This window comes from Coptis chinensis, chromosome 3 (assembly GCF_015680905.1).
Source record: "Coptis chinensis isolate HL-2020 chromosome 3, ASM1568090v1, whole genome shotgun sequence".
Classification (NCBI taxonomy): Eukaryota; Viridiplantae; Streptophyta; class Magnoliopsida; order Ranunculales; family Ranunculaceae; genus Coptis; species Coptis chinensis.
In genome coordinates this window covers 67,037,551-67,059,369 of record NC_141458.1, presented here as the reverse complement: position 1 = coordinate 67,059,369, position 21,819 = coordinate 67,037,551, and positions in this window count along the sequence as shown.

Below are 21,819 nucleotides of genomic sequence, written 5' to 3'. Positions count from 1 at the left end.
AAGGTAGATGAACTGCAACCATAGATTCTGAAACAAAACACATTCCCATATTACACTAGATAATTGCAAGCAGTGGGGGCGTGAGTAGAGGTGGAGAAGAGAGAGGGAGAGATGGGTTTGTGGTGGGGAGAGAGGGAGAGATGGGTTTGTGGTGGGGAGAGAGAGAGAGTTGGGTTTGGTTGAGAAGGAAGGAGGGAGAGGGAGAGGGAAGGAGAAATTGCTCGAGGATGAGGAAAGACAGAAACCAACCAAAATACTTTTTGGGCCACATACCCCCCTTGTCGGCCAAGATCGTTCGGTCCGCCTCATTTGACAAGATCGTTCGGTTTGCCTCACTTGATAATAAATAATAATACTAGATAACTGCTAAGCAGTGAGGGGGGCGTGAGCGGAGGGTGAAGAAGAGAGAGGGAGAGATGGGTTTCTGGGTGGGGAGAGAAAGAGTGTTAGGGTTTGGTTGTGAGGGAGAGGGAGAGAGAGAGATAGGTGAGGACAGATAGATAGAAACCAACCAACTTAGTTTTTGTCAGCATAACCCCCCCTTCTGCCAAGTTTGTTCGCTCCGCTCACTCAATAATAATAACTAGAATTACTGCATAACAATGGGGAAGTGAGCGTAGCAGGGGTAGGAAATGAGATTGAGGAGCAAGGAGATGAAGAGAAGGGCGGAGAACAAAGAGAGTGAGAAGAGGAAGATGAATTAGGTATTTCCGTATAGATGTATAGGAATCAAACAGTAAAAAATTTAAAAAACAACAATAGGTATTTTCGTATTTGTAATATTCGCATTGACACGAGGATAAATTTTAGTTGTCACTGTAACGACGAATTTTTGAAAGTCCGACAAGATGAATGAATGCAAAACTGTTTACATGTCACCAAACAGTATGTAATCAAATGTTCAGGAACATAGGATGGTAAATAGAATTCACCTCTTAGGCTTATAATCAAACATGTCCTAGGGAGCTTCTAAAAATGCTCCAACTAATATACAATTTTCTAAAAAAAAAAAAAAAAAAAAATCATCATCAGAAACAGATTGGAAATAACATATAACAATGCTTCAAACATCAAACTTATGAATAAGACATAACCCATAATATAAAACAAATATGTATAGAAAAATAAAATAGATGGAACAAATCATTCAATATACAATAGTGATTAAACATTTAGAACATAAGACTATCTCAAATAGTGGTGAAATAAAAAAAAAAAAATCATGGCCCACTTCTTTGCAAGGAAAAATTTTCATTCTAAAATTCCCATACAAATAATGAGAGTGAAAAATTTCATTGGAAAATCTACAATTAATTGGCAAAATTTTAGTATTAATGGATAATAACCATAAAGCTGAAGGGGAATTAAAACCATATATGACATCACAAACTCAGAATTTTGAAGAGGAGTAAAAGAAAGGATTGTAGCTTTGATTATTGCTTTTAATCACCGTTGGCTCTAAAATCGCACTGTGTCTGGCAACGGTTATATCAAAATTACCAAAATTACCAAGGGTAGGAGATGAGAGGAGGAAGAAGATGAAGGAGGGAGATGAAGAGAAGGGCGGAGAACAAAGAGAGTGAGAAGCGGAAGATGAAAATAAAATAGAAGGAGAAGCAGAGAGAAACTATAGGGGGGGGGGGCACAGACAGACAGCAGACAAGAGTCATTTTAGACCCTCTCACGAAACCCAACTCAAGAACGTTCGCATACGCTCACTTGATAATAATAATATACAAATAATAATAATAATAATAAAAGTAAAAAAAGGAAAGGAAACAAAATGAAGAAAATATAAGATAAAATCCCCATTCTAACCTTCTTATTCACAAAAGAACAAAAGAACGCTCGTTGTTCACCAAAACCATCTTCTTTTAGACTCTAACACAAATTCCGGCATGAACTCCAACGGTATTTTGTTAAATGGGGTAGATCTATAACTGAAGTTTCAATAACTGGTTACAAATGCAAGCCCAAACTCTTGCAAATATGTACATAAAGTCATTTTTATTTCTTTTTATTTTTAATTTCAATCTCAAATCACTATGATTCAACAACTTTAGCCCAATGATAAGAGCCCAAAACTGTAGTTTTAACCCTTTAACAATATTACTTTTAGACCAATTATGTGATTAATAAGTAAGAGTTAGTACTGTTATCGTGCTTTTGTGTATTTCAGATATTAGAGTCAATTATGTGTAGAAATGCATCCCTTTTGCGAAATAAAGGAGCAAATGTTGGTTGCTAAGAAGTTCTATGATTAAAGGCCAAGATTCAAGGAGAAAAAGCCTTTTTAAAGCCCGGTTAAAGCTGAAAAGTCAAAGTCAACGCGGGTAGAAATAGAATATAAAAGTCAACAGAACTTCCGCAGGCCGTATCTTTGGACTCATACCTTGGAATTGGGCCTACCATATGTCAAAACAACCGGATCGGAAAGAACTTTCTAATGGTCAAAGCCTTGACTCAATTAGAGGAGCAAAAGTGGACGAAAAGACTATTAAAGTCATTTCCAACTGAAAACCCCTTTGTGGACTGAAATAATGAGATTTCGGGATCGATTTTCGGGCCCAAAACATGGATCCTAAGCCCATGCACGAAATTGTGGATCTAGCCTCTTCTATATAAAGAGGACTAAGGCCAAACTCTTTAAGATCCTAGATTAGATTGATAAAATAGTTTTAGAATTAATTAATTAGTGATTTTACTTAGTTTAATTCAGTTTGAATTATTAGACTCTTTTATTTTAGATTCAATAAAGTAAATTTATTCTTTCAATAATGTTTTGTTCTTATTGTTCTTATTTTATAAATGATAGTTTGATGACTCAAGGCTAAGCCTCCGTTAGAGGGGTTTGAGGAAGCCTTGATGAAAACTTGATTGTGTTAGTATAGATATAGTTGTGAGAATCTATTCCATTCTAGAAAGTAATTATTCACCATGAGAATGAGTTTAATTGCTTCACATGCTAATTATTAGTTGGTAGAGATTGCCATGAATAATTAGGGATTAGAAATACCCAATCTTTACGTGAAAACGTAAAGATTAGGATTACAATGAATTCTATGCTAGTTTATTAAGTCGAATCAAGGTGGAATCAAATTTTCCTAATTCATTCTCATATTTTCATCGTAGTATTGAATTGCCGTATTTTAAATCATAACATCTAAATTGGTTAAATCACCATCTTAGCATAATTTCATTTCTTTACTCTCATCGTTTTGTTAGAATACATGAACTAGGAAATGTTACATTCTAAACGAGCTAGGAGTGGAACGAATTCTCTACTCCAAATAATGCATTGATAACGAGAGTAGAGCTTTGATACAATAGAGTAAAAATTCATTTAGTTTTACTTATTCTTGAGTTTAATTAGTTAAAAGTAGGTAAAACTATCATTTTTACAGTTATCAAATGGCACCGCTGCCATCTTAGTTTTGTTTAGATTCAATTCCTTTAGTAGTGTTAATCCTACCAAAATCCCATTAAACCTACCCACCCTTGTTTTGATCTAACTGTGTTTGTTTGGTTCAGAAACTAAATTTTTTAGCGGAAAAAGCAAGAGCGCAACACGGGCCCTCTATAGCCAAAATTGGAGCGCGACCCGCTCTCTATCGCCTGGACATCGAGTCAGGCAAGAGCGTAACATGCGCCCTTCACAGGAAAATTCTGAGTCGTGGCGGCTTCGTGAAGGGCACACTCTGGCGCCCCCATCTTGAACCGACCCGATTTTCACAGGTTAGTTTAAAACTTTCGTTGTTCAAAGTTATTCAGTGTTGCTATCTGCTTGAATACACTGAAATAACATATACAAGACGCTATTCAAACGCATAGCAAGGAGACATTCAGGTACTCCTACTTCCACTCCTCGCCTCTCCTGTTAGAGGATTTATTCTAGCATATCAGGGTTGTTTTGACTGTTGTCGTGTTTCTTTAATATTTGACTTAGCCTTGCATGAGATTAAGGTCAGGTAGAGAAAAAATGACTAACATAATCTATCGTGAACGTCAATACACACACCTATCTAGTATACCACACACTACACCTAAAATAATGGATGAAGAAAGAGAGACTCCTCTCTCTGACTTTTACAAAGCCTTAAACGATAGCCTGAAATCTTACATCATTCTTGCAGACCCAGTGGGGGATTTTCGAATCCCCTCGAATATATTTAATTTTTTACCAGTTTTTCATGGGTTAGACCATTCAAAACCTTATCAGCATATGCGTAGGATTGAACAAGTTCTTAACACATTCCATCATCTTACGGTAGGTACGGAACAAATTAAACTAAGGGTATTTTCTTTCACCCTAGCCGATAAGGCAGCGTCTTGGTTAACTGCCCAAGCGCCTAATTTTGTGGACTCATGGGCCAAACTTGTTTAATTATTTATTGAACATTTTTACCCACCACTGAAGACAGATGAAATGCTTTCAAATATTCATTTTTTCCGCTAGAATCCTCATAAATCTTTTTCAAAGGCCTGGAATCGTTTCACTGATCTTCTTATAGAGTGTCCACAACATAACCTTGCGAAAGACACGTTAGTTCGTGCTTTTTTCAAGGGGCTTTTACACCATCACAAAGAGGTCCTTGATATAATGAATGAGGGTAGTTTCCTTAGTAAAGGAGCCTCAGAGGCTTATAGGATTTTAGAATATCAAACAAAACGTAATAATAACTAGGGTGGTAGTGACGATAACCCCGCTCGCTAGTAGTTCTTCAGTTAAAGTTATTAGGCTTTGGTATGTTTGAGATTAAACCTGATCTTAAGCTTAAAACTTTAATCGAATCTCTCACTAAAAAGGTAGAAGTTATTTCTGTTCAACAAAAGCCTACCCCCGTCATGAATGTCAGCTCTATTCCATGTAATTTCTGTTTGAGTCCCGAGCATCCGACTCTATTGTCCTCTAAGCCTATGAACAACAACCATCATGACCAGATAATGTTTGCTCTATTAATAGCTATCCTATTCCTAATGCCCCTTAGAGACAAAATCCCAACTTCAGTTGGAGAAATAATCAACAAGTTACACCTCTAGGGTATAATAATCAAAATGTAAGGAAAACAAACAATTACAACCAAGCTCCACCACGACAAGGACAAGGACAAGGACAAGGTAATTATAATATTTATAACAATAATAATTATAATGCTAATAGAAATATCGTTTCGGTAAATAATAACTTCACAACCCACCCATTAATAATTAACGTGACATAGTTCTTGTCACACAACCTGTAACAACCACTACTCCACAACCGGATCGTTTCAACGCCTTTATACAAACCCAACAACAAATTTTACAGTCCATCAAACTTTCCTTACAACAGTTAACAGAAGAGAAAGTACAACCAAAAGGTGTGTTTCCAGGTCAAGCAATACCTAATCCAAAACAACAAACACAGCCTTTGAGGTAAACGGTAATAATAGTATTGAAAATGGAAATATAGGTGAGCTAAATGCCATCACCACTCTCCGTTCTGGCAGAGTGGTTGATAACGCTATAACTATGCCTGTAGTTACCCCACCAGTAGTCGTAACACATGGTATTTTACTAGATACCGAAGTAGTAACTGAAGATCCTACCCCTGTAGAAGTACCAGTTAAACCACAACCTAAGAAACAAAAGGCCAAGGTTAAACATCCTGTTGATCCATATGCTAAATATAGAGAGAAACCACCATTTCTCCAAAGATTAGCCATGTTAACCATGGATACGAATTTTGATGAGATTAGGGAAGTTTTCAAAAATCTAACGATAAACCTACCCTTTCTTGAAGCAATAAAAAAGTTACCTCACCATGCTAAGTTTCTCAAAGAGTTGTGCACTACTAGGCGTAAAACAAATATTCCTAAAGATGCCTTTTTAACTGAACAGTTTCCAACTTTATCCGAACATAATGGAATCATTAAGTACAATGACCTTAGTCGTCCTACTGTACAATGCACCTTAGGGGATACCCATATGACGACCGCGCTATTAGACCTAGGGCGAGTGTTAACTTACTCATTTATTATTTATATAAACAAATAGGTCTACAGGAGATGCAACCTACTAAAATGACGTTGTAATTAGCTGATCGGTCTATTAAGTATCCTAAGGGTGTTGTTGAAAACGTGCTTGTTAAGGTTTAGGATTTCTACTATCCGGCTGATTTCGTTATCCTCGATACACAAGTCGTTAACGACTTTGTTCTTATCATTTTAGGGCGTCCTTTCTTGGCAACTGCCAACGTGCTTATAAATTTCCACGATGGTTCGATGTCCATGTCTTTTGGCCATCTTTCTATTAACGTAAATGTTTTTAAAATGATGAAACAGTTACAAGATTCATCTATAGATGGAGAGATTAGCATGATCGAGAGCTTAACTCAAGACTATTTTAATAACACGTTTCCAGAAAACCAGATGCATAAATTCCTTTCTTTTGGATGTTCAGATTTTGAGGATGACTCCTACGAAGAGGAAATTAACGCCCTTTTCAAGTCTACATCTATCTTAGATCCTTCTGTAGCTCCATCTACCGAGTTTGAGGATCTTCTACCTAAACAAGTCTTCACTATTCATGATGAGGAACCTCCAGAAGCCTTTATCGACAGTCCTCCCACCCCAGTGCTTAAACCACTTCCTTCTGAGTTGAAGTATATTCAACTTGATTCGGATGGTAGTCATTCGGTAATTATAACTTCTCTGTTGTTTGCGGATGAAGATGCATGTTTGATTAGGGTGATTAGGGAACATCATTCTGCGATTAGTTGGTCCCTAGACGACATTAAGGGGATTGACCTTAATGTATGCACGCATCGTATCCATTTGGAGGATAATGCAAAGACTTCTCGCAAACCTCAGCGAAGAAGTCTTACGGTTACTCGATGCGGGTATAATATATCCCATTTCCGATAGCAAATGGGTAAGTCCCATCCATGTAGTTCCTAAGAAATCGGGGGTTACTATGGTGCGTAACGCTAAGGGTGAATATGTTTACACACGAGTCCCTATGAAATGGAGGATATGTATTGATTACAGATGATTAAATGCCATGACATGAAAGGATCATTTTCCTTTACCTTTTATAGATCAGATGCTCGAACGTCTAGCTAGTCACGCTTATTATTGTTTTTTAGATGGCTACTCTGGCTATTTTCAGATTATTATCGATATTGATGACCAAGAAAAGACTACCTTCACATGTCCTTTTAGAAGCCTATAAATGAATGCCTTTTGGCCTTTGTAATGCTCTTGGTACCTTCTAACGGTGTATGCTTCATATATTTAGTGACATGGTAGAGCGCTTCATGGAAGTTTTCATGGATGATTTTTCTATCTATGAAGACTCTTTCACTGACTGTCTGTCTAAGGTTTTGACAAGGTGTGAAGAGAAGAGTCTGGTTTTAAATTGGGAAAAATGTCATTTTATGATTAAAAAAGGAATAGTGCTAGGGCATATTGTATCTAGTGATGGCATCGAAGTAGATAAGGTTAAATTAGATAAGATAGCGTCTTTACCTATACCACGGACTGTCCGTGACATTATAGCATTTCTAGGCCATGCAGGCTTTTTATAGGAATTTTATCAAGGATTTTTCAAAAATGGCTAGGCTTTTAACTAATATGCTTTTAAAGGATGCCATCTTTGATTTCAATTATAACTGCAAATAAGCTTTTGAAACTTTAAAAGCCGCTTTAACATTTGCACCGATTATACAACCTCCCAATTGGTCTAAACCTTTCGAATTCATGTGTGATGCTAGTGATTATGCGGTTGGTGCTGTGTTGGGACAGAAACTAGATAATAAGTCCACATACTGTTATTTATTATGCTAGTAAAACTTTAAACGATGCTCAAAGAAATTATACAACTATGAAAAAAGAATTTTTAGCTATTGTTTATGCTTTAGATAAGTTTCGTCTTTATTTGGTTGGTACTAAGACTTTAGTTTACACGGACCATGCAGCCCTTAGGTACCTTCTTGCAAAGAGGGATGCTAAACAGAGATTGATCTGATGGATTCTTCTCTTGCAAGAGTTCACCTTAGAAATTAAGAAAAAAATAGGGGTCGAAAATGTAGCTGTCGACCACTTATCTAGACTAACAAATGACGATGATAATGATTCTGAGTCTATACCTGACTTTTTTTTTTTTTTTCTGATGAGCATCTGTAAGCTATTTTCTCTGCACCATGGTATGTTGACATTGTGAATTATTTAGCTTCTAATATTATTCCTGATGTTTGGTAAAAAAATGAACGTAAGAAGTTCTTGGCCAGAGTTAAGCTATACTACTGGGATAAGCCCTACCTTTTAAAGTATTGTGCATATCAGATTATTCGTCGTTGTATTCCCCAGTGGGAATATAATGAGGTTCTATCGTTCCATGACAAAGAGTGTGGTGGCTATTTTAGTGGTATGAAAATAGCTGCTAAAGTTATTCAATGTGGGTTTTATTGGCCTACCCTTTTTAAAGACGCCCAAGTGCATTGCAAGACGTGTGTTCATTGCCAACAACTTGGGCGAATCAATAAATGTAATATGATGCCATTAAATCCCATCATGGTAGTAGAAATTTTTGATGTATGGGGCATTGATTTCATGGGTCCTTTTCCTGTTTCCCACGGTTTTATTTATATTCTTGTTGCCGTGGACTACGTGTCTAAATGGATAGAGGTCATGGCTTGCCGTAGCAATGACCATAAGGCAGTTGTGTTTTTTGTTAAGGAATACATATTCTGTCGATTTGGCATTCCTATAACCATCATTAGTGATGGCGGAACACATTTTTGCAACAAAGTTGTTGCTTCTCTAGCTAAAAAGTATGGAGTTACCCATAAGGTGGCAACTCCTTATCATCCACAAACTAGTGGCCAAGTAGAAGTCTCTAATAGGGAAATTAAAAAAATATTAGAAACAACTGTAAATCCTAATAGGAAAGATTGGTTTAAGCGTCTAACTGATGCCTTATGGGCGTATAAGACTGCTTTTAAAACTCCTATAGGTATGTCTCCCTTTAGACTAGTTTTTGGAAAACCTTGTCACTTGCCTGTTGAATTGGAGCACCATGCTATGTGGGCTATAAAAAGCCTTAGCTTCAATTTTGATGAGGCGGGTGTCAAGCGCAAATTGCAATTAAATAAGCTTGAAGAAATCCTTAACGATTCTTATGATCTCGCAAAGGATTATAGAGCTAACATGAAACGTGTTCATGATAAACAAATTTTGCGCAAAGAGTTTGTGGTTGGTCAAAAGGTCTTGCTTTACAACTCCCGTTTGCATATTTTCCCAGGGTAATTAAAAACCTGTTGGTCTCGTCCTTTTATGGTAACTGAAGTCACCCCTTAAAGGGCAATCACCTTGGTAAATCCCAAGGACAACAGTACCTTTCAAGTCAATGGCCAACGGTTAAAACATTTTCATGAGTTAATGTCCCCTGATGTGGAGGATGTCCTTTTATAGGACCTTGTCTATGAGGACTGGCCTTTGTTGTTTGGTGTACTTTCTTTTACTTCCATATATTGGTAAGTGCACCATTCAGGTAACAGGGCCCTCCCTATGGAGTGTGTGGCTGTAAGTACCGAATCCTTAGTCCAAGTTTAACATAATTCACGTTTTCCACTTTTGCATGTTTTCTCAGTTTTTGAGTCATGTTTCTCTATGGTGTGAATTATGTCTTTATTGCTTTATTGTTTTCCTTTATATTAAATCTTATTCATAAAAGTAAAAAAAAATATTAAAACCATAAAAATAGTAATCTAGCAAGTCTCGGGAATCTGACTTTAAAATACCAACGTTTTTAAACAATTTTTTTTTAAACTATGTTGTCTAAAATTTGTTTGGGGGTGGGGTGTTGGTCTTTCCTTTTCTTGATCTCTTAACTTCCTATATTTGTTGTTTATGCCGTTTAATAGTATTTTGATTCGGGTTGACACTATCTATGAATATAGATTTCATTTGTTCGCATAACTTATGTCATTTACGCACTTTGAGGTGTTTCCCATCTTTTTATATGTCAACCATGGTTAGAATAGAGTGTTTTATGGATCATTGGATTGGAAATTCTCTGTTGATCGTTTTCATAGCTCATTCGCAAAAATCGGACCGTTAACGAGTCGAGAATTTCAATTTTAAATTTGTGCGCATAGGGACATAATGGGGATTTTCCGATATTGTTTGGGCTTGGGCCCAAAACCTTGTGCACACGCGTCTCGCACGTGAGGGTCCAAAACAACCCAAAAACCCTTCACGATTTGTTTACCTTCTTCTCTGCTTCCATCAGCCTCCATTAACGAATCAATGAAAAAAAATAATAAATAAAATAAAACCACCGATTCTTCCACTCAAATCAAACAACACCCACTCCAATTTCGCCTCATCCAGTTCATCTTCTTCACTTCCGCCTCCATCAGTTCGAACAAACAAAAAAAAAAAAATCACCCAAATCAAACGACCACTCTAACCAAAGTTCGATTTCTTGTTTCAATACCTCTCCTCCACCTTACCCGAAACCCATTTTCGATTTTAAACATCAATGGCCCAAAAACGCAAAATCCTTCTGGAACAAGCTTTCACAACGGAACATTTTGTGCCCTTTTACAATGATGAGATGAGGAGTAGGAAGTGGTCGAAGTTATGGTATTCACCAAGGGATTTTTATCACACGGATTTGGTTTTGAGTTTTTACAAGAAGAGGGAAATTGAGGGTAGGAAGATGTTTGTGAAGATCGGTAGTACGGGGAGAGAAGTGGACACAGCCGTGTTGTCTAGGATTTTAAAAATTGAGGCAAAACAAAACCTCATAGCCACAGTGTAGGAATCCCAGTATGTGGGGATAGAGGTGTTGATGAGAGAGACTGTGTTGGAAGGACAGTATAATACGAAGTCGCATTGTGTCCGACAGTCGTCTCTGAGAACCAACCAGCTGGCTGTAGCCCAGTGGATTGGTAAGAATGTCACTAGAATGATGAAAATCAGTGACATCAATTTGAACTGTCTGCACATACTCTGGATATTACAGCAAAAGATGTATGATTTCTACATCCTCGATTTTCTTTTAAGTATGATTAGAGGAGTTGGAGCGAGTAATGCACCCTTCCCTGTTTTGATTACAGGAATCATGATGCATTTTGGAGAGAAATCAACATCTGAAAAGATTATGTTAAGGCCGCATTCAAATGCAAAGATTTATATGGATTGTAATCAGAGGACGTAGAGGTTGCCTGGAGATAGGGTTGTGGAGGATGATGATGATGATGTGGATGATACGACATGTTTCGAAGCTGATGCCTTGGAAAAGGCTACCTTTGATATAGAACGCATGGCATTGATTCATCGTGGCCAGCGTTCTATTAACACCATTTGTGAAGACATCCGGACTAGGCAAGTTAGCATCCATCAGAATTATGAGGAGCTCAGGACTACCGTGGAGACCCTAGTCCAGCGTGATAAGGAGCGCGAGGAATCCATGAACACATATCTAGAGAGTCAGCGGAAGTTCCAAGTGAAAATTCTACGACGCTTGCCACCCTATCAAAGTTCTACATTTGACGAGTCTGAGAGGCATGAGCATTGTCGACGCATGACTGATAACTCGGAACCATCCTCGTCTCGTGGCTAGGAGTTTAGTTGTGATGTGTTTAGGAAATTTCCCTATTTTCAGTAGAATTTTATTTTGAGTTGTTTAGTTTATTAGTTAGATTTGGATTATGTAATTATTTTTGAATATTTGATTGTTAATTGAATTTTTAATTTAATTTGGGTTTTGTGCAAGCATGGGATGATTTTTACATGAATCCCACCTTCCCGAATTGTTTGGGGGTGGTATTATTATTTTTAGCATTGCTTTTATCCTTATCCACCGTTTTAGAACTTAATTTTGCAAACTGTGAAAATATGAGTTGTGTGGGAATGTTGCCAAATTTGGTGTGGCTAAGATTATATAGTGTTGTAGTGATGGAATTTCAATGAATAGAATTAGGAAGTTGCTATTTTAATTTCAAACCAAACAATTTGTTGGTTTATATTTGGAACATGCACCTGGTCTGTTTCTGTTTTGGTTTTTAGAAATATTTTGTTTCCGTCAATTGCCTTAACAATTTGAGAAACTTGTAGAATTCGTTTTAGAAACTAAATCTCTATAAATCCTTTATTCACTCTACACTTACAAACCACAACTCTCACTTTGCATCTCTCACCTTGAACCTCTCAATTTTTTTCTCTTTTGTTTTCACTTCAGAGCACCCAAGGTATACGGAGCGCGCCATGCCTGAAGTGCCTGGAAGTCGAGTTAGGCAAGAGCGCGACCCACGCCCTTCCATAGCCAACTTTGAGCACGCCACGCGCCTTGCACCTCCATAGCCACTTCTGTTTTTTTTTTCTATTTGGTTGATTCTTCTAGAGTGTATTTGTTGTGATGACATCCCCTCATATCATACCGGAACAGTCTTTTGAAGATTTGTTCCGAAGTGACACCTATGGAGGATGGTTCGGTGATAGAATCGTGCAGTCAAGATGGCAACATCTACTGGTAAGTCCTGATGACTCGTATTTACCTTAACTTACTGAATATTTCTATAATAATTCAAAGTTCTTTTGTCAACCAGATGGAGAACAAATGTTCTCTGTCGTAGTTAATGATACGACAATGGATTTAGCAAGTTCTTAGTTGCATTTGTTGTGGGAATGCCTATGCCTGTTCTTACAAACTCATGTGGATATCTGACTAATAATGCGTACCTCTATAACTATGAGTATTTTCAAAAGACTTATGAGGGAAGGGGTTTTCGTGTAATGGTTCGAGGGCAGTATAACATAGCCTTTGGTAGCTTGTCCCTGAACGTAGGCCTTACCATGTTCTTCATTATGATGAATATTTTAGGGGATTGGCAGTTTATTTCTGCGCATAGTACCGTTGGTGATGTTTTCCTTGCTTTAGCTGAGGGACGTTTCCTATATGACATTCCCAAGGTTTTAGTGGCTAGTCTAGCTAGAGGCCATAGTATGAGGCATAAGTACCTTCTTATGCCTGTCTTGGTTTGTCGTATCATGTGCTGTTTTTTCCCTGATTTCTGTACCCGCTACACGGATTAGGTTAGGGTTGAAATTATGAGACCCACCAATTGCGTTGTTCGTTCTTTTCTTGTTATGACTTGGTCGGGATGGAGGGTGCAACCTCAATGGATTGCGCCTTACACCTGATCAAACCGAGTAACACTTAACAGGTTAACACGGGTTGATGATACATGGAGAGAGGCTTGGCAAGTTATCGTGCCGTGGTAGGACGCAAAAGAACCTCGCTTCTATGTAGAGGAGGATGATGACGCCTAAATGTTGGATGGGAGGTAAGTTTTATTTTTTGTTCGTGTCTGCTTATGTCCCAAGCAATTTACTTTTCGTTGCCCCATAACAGGTGGAACTCATATAAAGTTGCGTCTGTTTTTTATTTATCTATATTAGTATGTTTTAACTTTGTTTCGCAGATGTTCCAAAATTTCACGTGTTTCCATGGTATTTTCCTACCCTTTTTATGTCTTTGAGGACAAAGCAAGCTTTTGTTTGGGGGTGACATAGAAACACGCGTAATTTAAGGTACCTGTTAGGATATATATATGTATAATATGCACTTGTTTTCTAGTAAAAAAAGTAAAAAAATCAAAAATATAAATAAAAAGTTATGCTATACACTTAGGAATATTGATATTGTTTTCTTTTTTTATGCTCTTAATAATCTAGAAGTTTCACGTTAGATGTTGCATTAGAATAGTTTTTAGAAACTTAGGTTAATATATAGGCAATAATCTTTGCATCTTTCTATAAATATATTGCATAAGTATCTATGCTTGTATTGACAGTAAGTTTATGAAATCTAGGCTAGAGTACTTATTCTACAAATCCTGTGAGAATATAACCTAAAGCCTTATATGAGTGAAATATTTGAGAAATGACACAAGGGAGAAGTAAATTCCGAATAGAGAAATCACACGTCAACTTGTTTGATCACTATGTCATATCCTAAGTGAGAATTTAAGCTCTCTTTGGATCGATATAGCTAGAAATTCAAACCTACATGAAATAATTTTCCGCTAATCGCCCCTCTGAGCCTTTCTTTAGCCTTTCATAAACCACAAATCCTTTACCCTTTTACAAAACAAAATAAAAAAAAATTCAGCCTACCCATCTTTGAATGAGTCTGAGAATAGAGATGAAATGAAGAATAGAAAAGAGAAAGACCTGTGAAACCAAGAATTTGTTAGTTGCTTCAAATAAGAAAAGAAAGTTTCCATCCAAAGAAAAGAAAGAAATAAAGAAAGAAATAAAGAATTAGAACTCCAAAAACAGAATCAAATGAGTTAAAAGCCAAAAGGGGAAAAAAAAATGGTTAAGGATGGAAACAAAGTGTAGAAGCAAAGCAAGACCAAGGTTTTCTCTAATTACATAATATAAAGACTCTATTATCTCAGACTGGTTTTTTTCGAATCATTTCCTTCCTTCTTAAACTATCTCCTAATCCCCGCAACACCTAATAAAGACCTTTAGCTCAATTAGGAATAGGTCAGTGTGATAGTAAGTGGCAGATGTGTTTCATCGACTTCGACTTCCTTGTGTGTCATTGAGATTGTACGGTAAAGTGTGCCCACTACACACTGGAGTAGCAAAACTTGAGCGGAAAAATTAGAGTGTTTTTGTCTTGACATTTATGTGAGGACCTACTGAAGGACGTTATTCTATGATTTCAGAAACCGACCTGTTATTGCATTTCATAGCATAGTTCATTATATATATGTTTATTCGTAGATGATTGATTATTATGCATATATTAGCTTAGGTTTCGACTTGACTATTCTGTATTCATTGCTAGTGAGATGGATAGATATATGAGAATAAGTATGGAAACAATAGTTTTATCTCTTAGTCTTTGTAGTATAGATGAAGTTTGTGAGTACCTTCACTGGAAAACTCTCATGAGGCTATAACTCGTCCACTAGGGAATTCCTAGTGGTTTAAGGCCTTGTTGCATATGGTCAACGCAATCGCACTCGGCGAAACGAGATTAGTTAGAACTCCATTTTTGGTCACTTATTCTAATTTCTCATATTTGCCTGAGGACAAACAAAATGTTGTTTGGGGGTGGTTTGATAAGAGCCCAAAATTGTAGTTTTAACCTTTTAACAATATTATTTTTAGACCAATTATGTGATTAATAAGTAAGAGTTAGTACTGTTATCGTGCTCTTGTGTATTTCAGGCATTGGAGTCAATTATGTGTATAAATACGTCCCTTTTGTGAGATAAAGGAGCAAAGGTTGGTTGCTAAGAAGTTCTATGATTAAAGGGCAACATTCAAGGAGAAAAAGACTTTTTAAGCCCGGTCAAAGCTGAAAAGTCAAAGTCAACGCAAGCAAAAATAACACAAAAGTTAACAGAACTTCCGCAAATCGTATCTTTGGACTCAGACCTCGGAATTGGGCCTACCATATGTCAAAACGACCGGATCGGAAAGAAATTTCTAATGGTCTTAGCTTTGACCCAATAAGAGGAGCAGAAGTGGACGAAAAAGCTATTGAAGCCATTTTGAGCTGAAAACCCCTTTGTGGACTGAAGTAATGAGGTTTTGGGCTCGATTTTCGGGCCCAAAACATGGCTCCTAAGCCCATTCACGAAATTATGGATCTAGCCTCTTCTATATAAAGATGACTAAGGCTAAATTCTTTTGGATCCTAGATTAGATTGATAAAATAGTTTTAGAATTAATTAATTAGTGATTTTACTTAGTTTAATTCAGTTTGAATCATTATACTATTTTATTTTAGATTCAATAAAGTATATTTATTCTTTCAATAATGTTTTGTTCTTATTGTTCTTATTTTATAAATGATAGTTTGATGACTCAAGGGTAAACCTCCATTAGAAGGGTTTGAGGAAGCCTTGATGAAAACTTGATTGTGTTAGTGTAGATATAGTTGTGATAATCTATTCCACTCTAGAAAGTAATTAGTTCACCATGAGAATGGGTTTAATTGTTTCACATACTAATTATTAGTTGGTAGAGATTGCCATGAATAATTAGAGATTAGAAATACCCAATCTTTAAGTGAAAACATAAAGATTAGGATTACAACGAATTCTATGCTAGTTTATTAAGTCGAATCAATATAGAATCAAATTCCCCTAATTCATTCTCATATTGTCATCGTAGTATTGAATTGCCGTATTTTAAATCATAACATCTAAATTGGTTAAATCACCATCTTAGCATAATTTCATTTCATTACTCTCATCGTTTTGTTAGAATAAATGAACTAGGAAACGTTATATTCTAAACGAGCTAGGAGTGGAACAAATTCTCTACTCCAAATATTGCATTGATAATGAGAGTGGAACTTTGATACAATAGAGTAAAATTCATTTAGTTTTACTTATTCTTGAGTTTAATTAGTTAAGAGTAGGTAAAACTATCGTTTTTACGATTATCACCCAACATATTAGAACCGTTTAGAAATTAGAGTGAAATTTCGAAACCAACAACCGGATTTTTAAACTTACATTCTTTAAAATAGAGTTAGAGGAAGTTTCTGTGGGTATTTGTTACTGATATAAATTTAGAGGGCTTAAAGGGATTAGAAGGAGTAGAATTGTTATATATATTATATATCAGTTGAAATTCCGACTGGAGAAGAAGATTGGTATGATGAACTCTCGATTGGTGAAGAAGAAAAATGTTACAATGGGGATTTTGTACGCTCTCTCTTTCCATTTTATTTATTTCCTTTTTTTTTTCCAATTTTAAGTAAAGTGGACCACAAGCCTGACGTGGACTAAGTGTTTAGGTGGACCAATTATATTCTATTGTCCACGGGACAACTTTTTCATGTATGTCCACAAATTCGATCTCCCGCAAAAAAACTCTCCACAAACCCCCGCAAAAAATTCTCCACAAACCAAAAACCTAAGCAAAATCTCAAATTTCCATCAAAACAAAACAAAATGTCAAAATCACCGTTGTGGACTGAAGAGAACACATACAGCACTGAAACTTGCACTCATCTAAGACTTCAAAATCAAATTTATTGTGAAGAACACCAAGATGAATTAGACCAACAAATTGTGTTATTTTCACAACTTGAGGATGGGGAAGAAGACGAACTACCATTATAGGTACATTTCAATGATGTTGAATTATATTTTCATGTTATAATTATTGAAATTCGTGATTTTTTTGCTAGAAAAACATATGAACATTATTTGTTAATATCACTATTAGGATTTTCATGGCTTGCACATTTTAGATGTTAGGATATGAATGGTAGGAAATATATGTATGAACATTAATTGTTCATACTCTTGTTGGACTATGAGCATTTAGTGTGCATAATCTTAGTGGACTATGAACATTGAATGTTCATACCTGACCATACAACAACAGACTAATGTTTATAGGGTACTTTTTTTTTTTTTTTTTTTTTTTTTTTTTTTATTTTGATATCTGACATTCATTTATTTGTTCAGTAATTTGTAGGACTTACTCCTAGGGATGAAAAGCAAATCCAAGAAGAAGAACAAAAAAAAAAAAAAATCCCCAAGTAAAAAATCATGTTCGGAATCTGCAACTAAGAAATAGAAGCCAGAATCGAGTAGCACTCCTACCAAGAAAAGGAAGAAGAGTAGGAAAATAGTTTCTAAAAAGAAGGCAGAAGAGGAGGGTGAAAAGAGAATGAAGTGTAGGAGAAGGAAGATCAGGGAAAGGAACTAGTATCGATCAAGGCACTGGCACCTCAACTGCGAAGCAGCCTCTCCTGGATGATAAATCTAGTAAAACTTCTAAAGGAAAAGAAAATTCAAGAAAAATATGTTGAGGCAATGAAGAAGACACCATTATGGTTGTTGTTTAAAGCATTGTGGGAAGGGGAGATTGTAGAAGATAACATAAACAAGCCCAACAAAGAAATATTTGATCTGTTGGACAAATATGATAACAACTCTAATGAATTTCAGATAGATGGAAAAAGTTTAAAGCTGACTTATGAGGAGATAAGTCATATGTTTGGGCTGCCTGTAACAGTAATGTCTTTTAACCCAACGGAGACTATTGGTTCTAAAGAGAAAGAAACAAGATTAAAATCAAAGTACTTGGGTGGTGGGGAGAAATTAGTAATCAACAAGGTTGATTTAATTGGTGCAATATTGTAGACCTTGAATAAGACAAATGATGAACATGCAGCTGAAGATTTGTCAAGGCTTATGTCGCTTTACATGTTCACCACTTGCTTCTTTGCTAACACAAATTACAGAGCAGCTTGGCCCTTAATTAAGGCTGTAGAAGACTTGGAATTATTGAGAAAGTTGTCTTGGCCCAATGCCATACATGACGAATTGATTGCTATAGCCAAAAAGCACAAAAAACGAAGATAAAGACGATCAGTGGATGCACAATAATGTTTATTGTAAGACATGGGCTATGTGCGTACGTCCAAGTTGGATAAAGACTCAAGTCTCCAAGTAAGGCAAAACTCTACTTGTTGAGATTGAGATAAGTATCACTTAGGATACGTATGTATCACTTTCTCCCTATAAGAAGGGAAGAGTAAACCAACGTAGAATTACTCCAAGATTCTGATTCTCACTCTCTCTTCTCTCCATTAATCATTGGCCAACTATATAGGGTTTTACTGTGTGAAAACAAAGCCACTATTCTAGTAATTGTGGCGACGACACCAAGAGACGTATCTTTGATCATCGACGATTCCGCTTCCGCTTTTGATCTCGCTGCTCTATTTGGACAAAAGGTATGTGCACTATTTGTCTTCATTGGTATCGGAGCAAACAAGATTAAAGATCGTATCTTGGTTGTTGAAGCATGAATATCGAAAGATATATGTTTTTCTGTTGATTGCATGTTTGGTGATCTGTGCGTAATCATAAAGTTGTGAAGAGTGAAATGTATTTTCTTTTCAGTAATAAGATGCATGTATACAGCATGTTTAAACCAATAGCTTTGTTTCGATTAATGTTATTCTGTTTTGGTTCGGTGTGAAACAAAAAGAGAGCTTTCATCAAGTTAATGAACTGTTGGTTAGAGTCACGTTCCAAGTAATATAGACAATCCTTGAGACTATGGTAGTTCAAAGAGCTATGGAACATATCAGTACCTTTATTTTTTTGAATAGTTGGGTTGCTCATTACTTAACAAGTTATCATACCATCCATGCGTTTTATTTTTTTGTTTAATGTAACACTGTTAAACCAATGTTATAAAGCTTTAGCTTTACAAAAGATAGATAAAAGAAACATAAAAGTACCATAGATGGGTACTAGTTATGGGCTTATGGCGTTATGGCACTTGAGTAGAGATGGGTAATTGGTTTGATGCTAGAAACGATCATCCATTGTGAGTCGGGTTATTTGATCTCTTTTATTTCATAAATTAATTTGATTGCATGCATATGTCTTTGTTATATCATGCCGATCACCATCTTTGCGGTGTTAGTTCGAGACTATGCATATTTCAAATCATTGCCTTTGTCGCGAAATATCTGGCCGATAGAACCCGGTGTATTATTTTTTTACATATCCAATTACCACTATATAATGTTGAGCATGTATATTTTAAATCTGTGATATTAAATTCAAAGACTAATAATCTGTTTCAATGAGTGGTAGTTACTGTTTTAACTCCTCATTAAGTTTTGCATTTTTTTAATAATTTATTGTGACAAGAAACCAAAAGGCACTTGAGATGATTGCTATGTTTACTGAGTTTTCGATTGAGTGCCAATGGCAATATTGTTAACGATGAATTTTTAAGAAAGGGGGCAATTGTACGTGTGTGACATAAACTAATACCTTTTTACAGCAAACTCATACAATTTTTTAATTATTATCTATGCATGTAGTGTAACATGGCATCTAAGAGTATTGTTGCTGACTTGAACAAAGGAGAGAAATTGGATGGTCTAAATTATGATATTTGGCACCGTAAGATCCAATACCTCCTAGAGGAGCAAAATGTCCTCGAAACTCTGACTAATAATATGGAGCTGCCTGAAGAAGGCACTACTGCTCAACACCGTCGTAGCTTGGAGGTGTACTAGAACTGGCAAAAACAGGATCGTTGTGCGTGCTTTACTATGTTAAGCAGCATGCACAACGACCTGATTGGTGAGTTCGAGGGGTACAAAACCGCCAAGGAAATGTGGAATGCTTTAAAATTGACTTATGCTGGCACCACAGCTACTAGGTTACGTGCATTGACTTTGAAATTCGAAACCTATAAGAAGGCTTCGAATGACACTATGGTTGAACATCTTAGGAAGATGTCCCAGATGATACGTGACTTAAAAGCTGCTGGAAATGTTCTTACTGATGAGCATCAAATTTTGGCTGTTTTGAGGTCCCTCCCTGATTCTTGGGAACAGATGAAACTCATTATGACGCATAATGAGAATATAACCAACCTTTCTCAGTTATCGCGTCATTTGGAGTTAGAGGCAGAGCGGCAAGCTGCTAGGACTAATAGCAGTGATGCCACTGCTTGTTTTGCTGAACCAAGCAAGCGCAGGACTAGGTCCAAGCGCAAGCAAAATGGTAAAGCAGGTACAGGGGCTCAAAACAACACACTTGCGCCTAAAAGGAACATAAATAAGCACCGCAGAGGTAATAGAGCTGGTAAAAAGCAAGACAAGTCTAAGATGGCTTGTAACAACTGTGGCGTACTTGGACACTTCGCTCATGAATGCACTGAGCTGAAGAAGGTAAACTCAAACACTTTTAGCTATTCTGATTGCTTTTTTTGCACTGAGGTGCATGTTGCTCATTCATGTGATCCAAATTGGATTGTGGATACAGGAGCAACCAAACACATCGCAAAAGAAAGAGTAGGATTTGTGGAGTTTCGTCGGGTTCTAAGTGGCAGTCAAAGAACTTTTATGAGAAACAATTCTAGTGAATACGTACTGGGAATTGGCACATACCAGATACGGATGTGCACTGGTCGCACGCTGATACTCCATGATGTTCTTTATGCGCCAGGAGTTCGACGCAGTTTACTTTCAGTTATTTGTCTTTTAGAACTTAGTTTTGTTGTTAATTTCATCTTAGAAGCAGTTTCTATTTCTTTAGGTTCCATTTTGTATGGACGAGCTTTTATTTCGAATGGTTTATTTGAGTTGGATATTGATTTTGGTAATTATAATTCAGCTGATTCTTTTTTAACTTCTATGGATGATGATGTCGTTTCAAATTTAGTGAAATGGCACATTAGATTAGGACATATTGGGCAGGACAGGATGAAAAGACTAGCAAGGGAAGGACTTCTGAGTCCTCTTACAAAAGTCAATCTCCCAGTCTACGAACACTGTCTGGCTGGGAAGTCAACTAGAAAACCATTTGGAAAGGTGCTAAGAGCATCTGTTCCACTAGAGTTAATACATTCTGACATATGCGGACCATTTAATGTGAGGGCTTGTCGTGGTGCACTTTATTTTATCACATTTATAGATGATTATACGCGATTTGGTTATGTTTACTTAATTTCGCATAAATCTGATGCTTTTGATTGCTTCAAAAGATTTATGGCTGAAGTTGAGAATCAATTGGAGAGATGTATTAAGGCTCTCCGAACTGACCGAGGGCACGAGTATTTGTCTGAGCAAATGAGATTGCTCTATGAACAAAAAGGCATTCGACGACAGCTTACTATTCCTTCAACTCCGCAACAAAATGGTGTTGCTGAATGAAGGAATAGAACCCTTTTAGATATGGTGAGATCGATGATGGCGCAAGAAAACCTCCCTACGACCTTCTGGGGTGATGCTTTGCTGACTGCTGCCTAC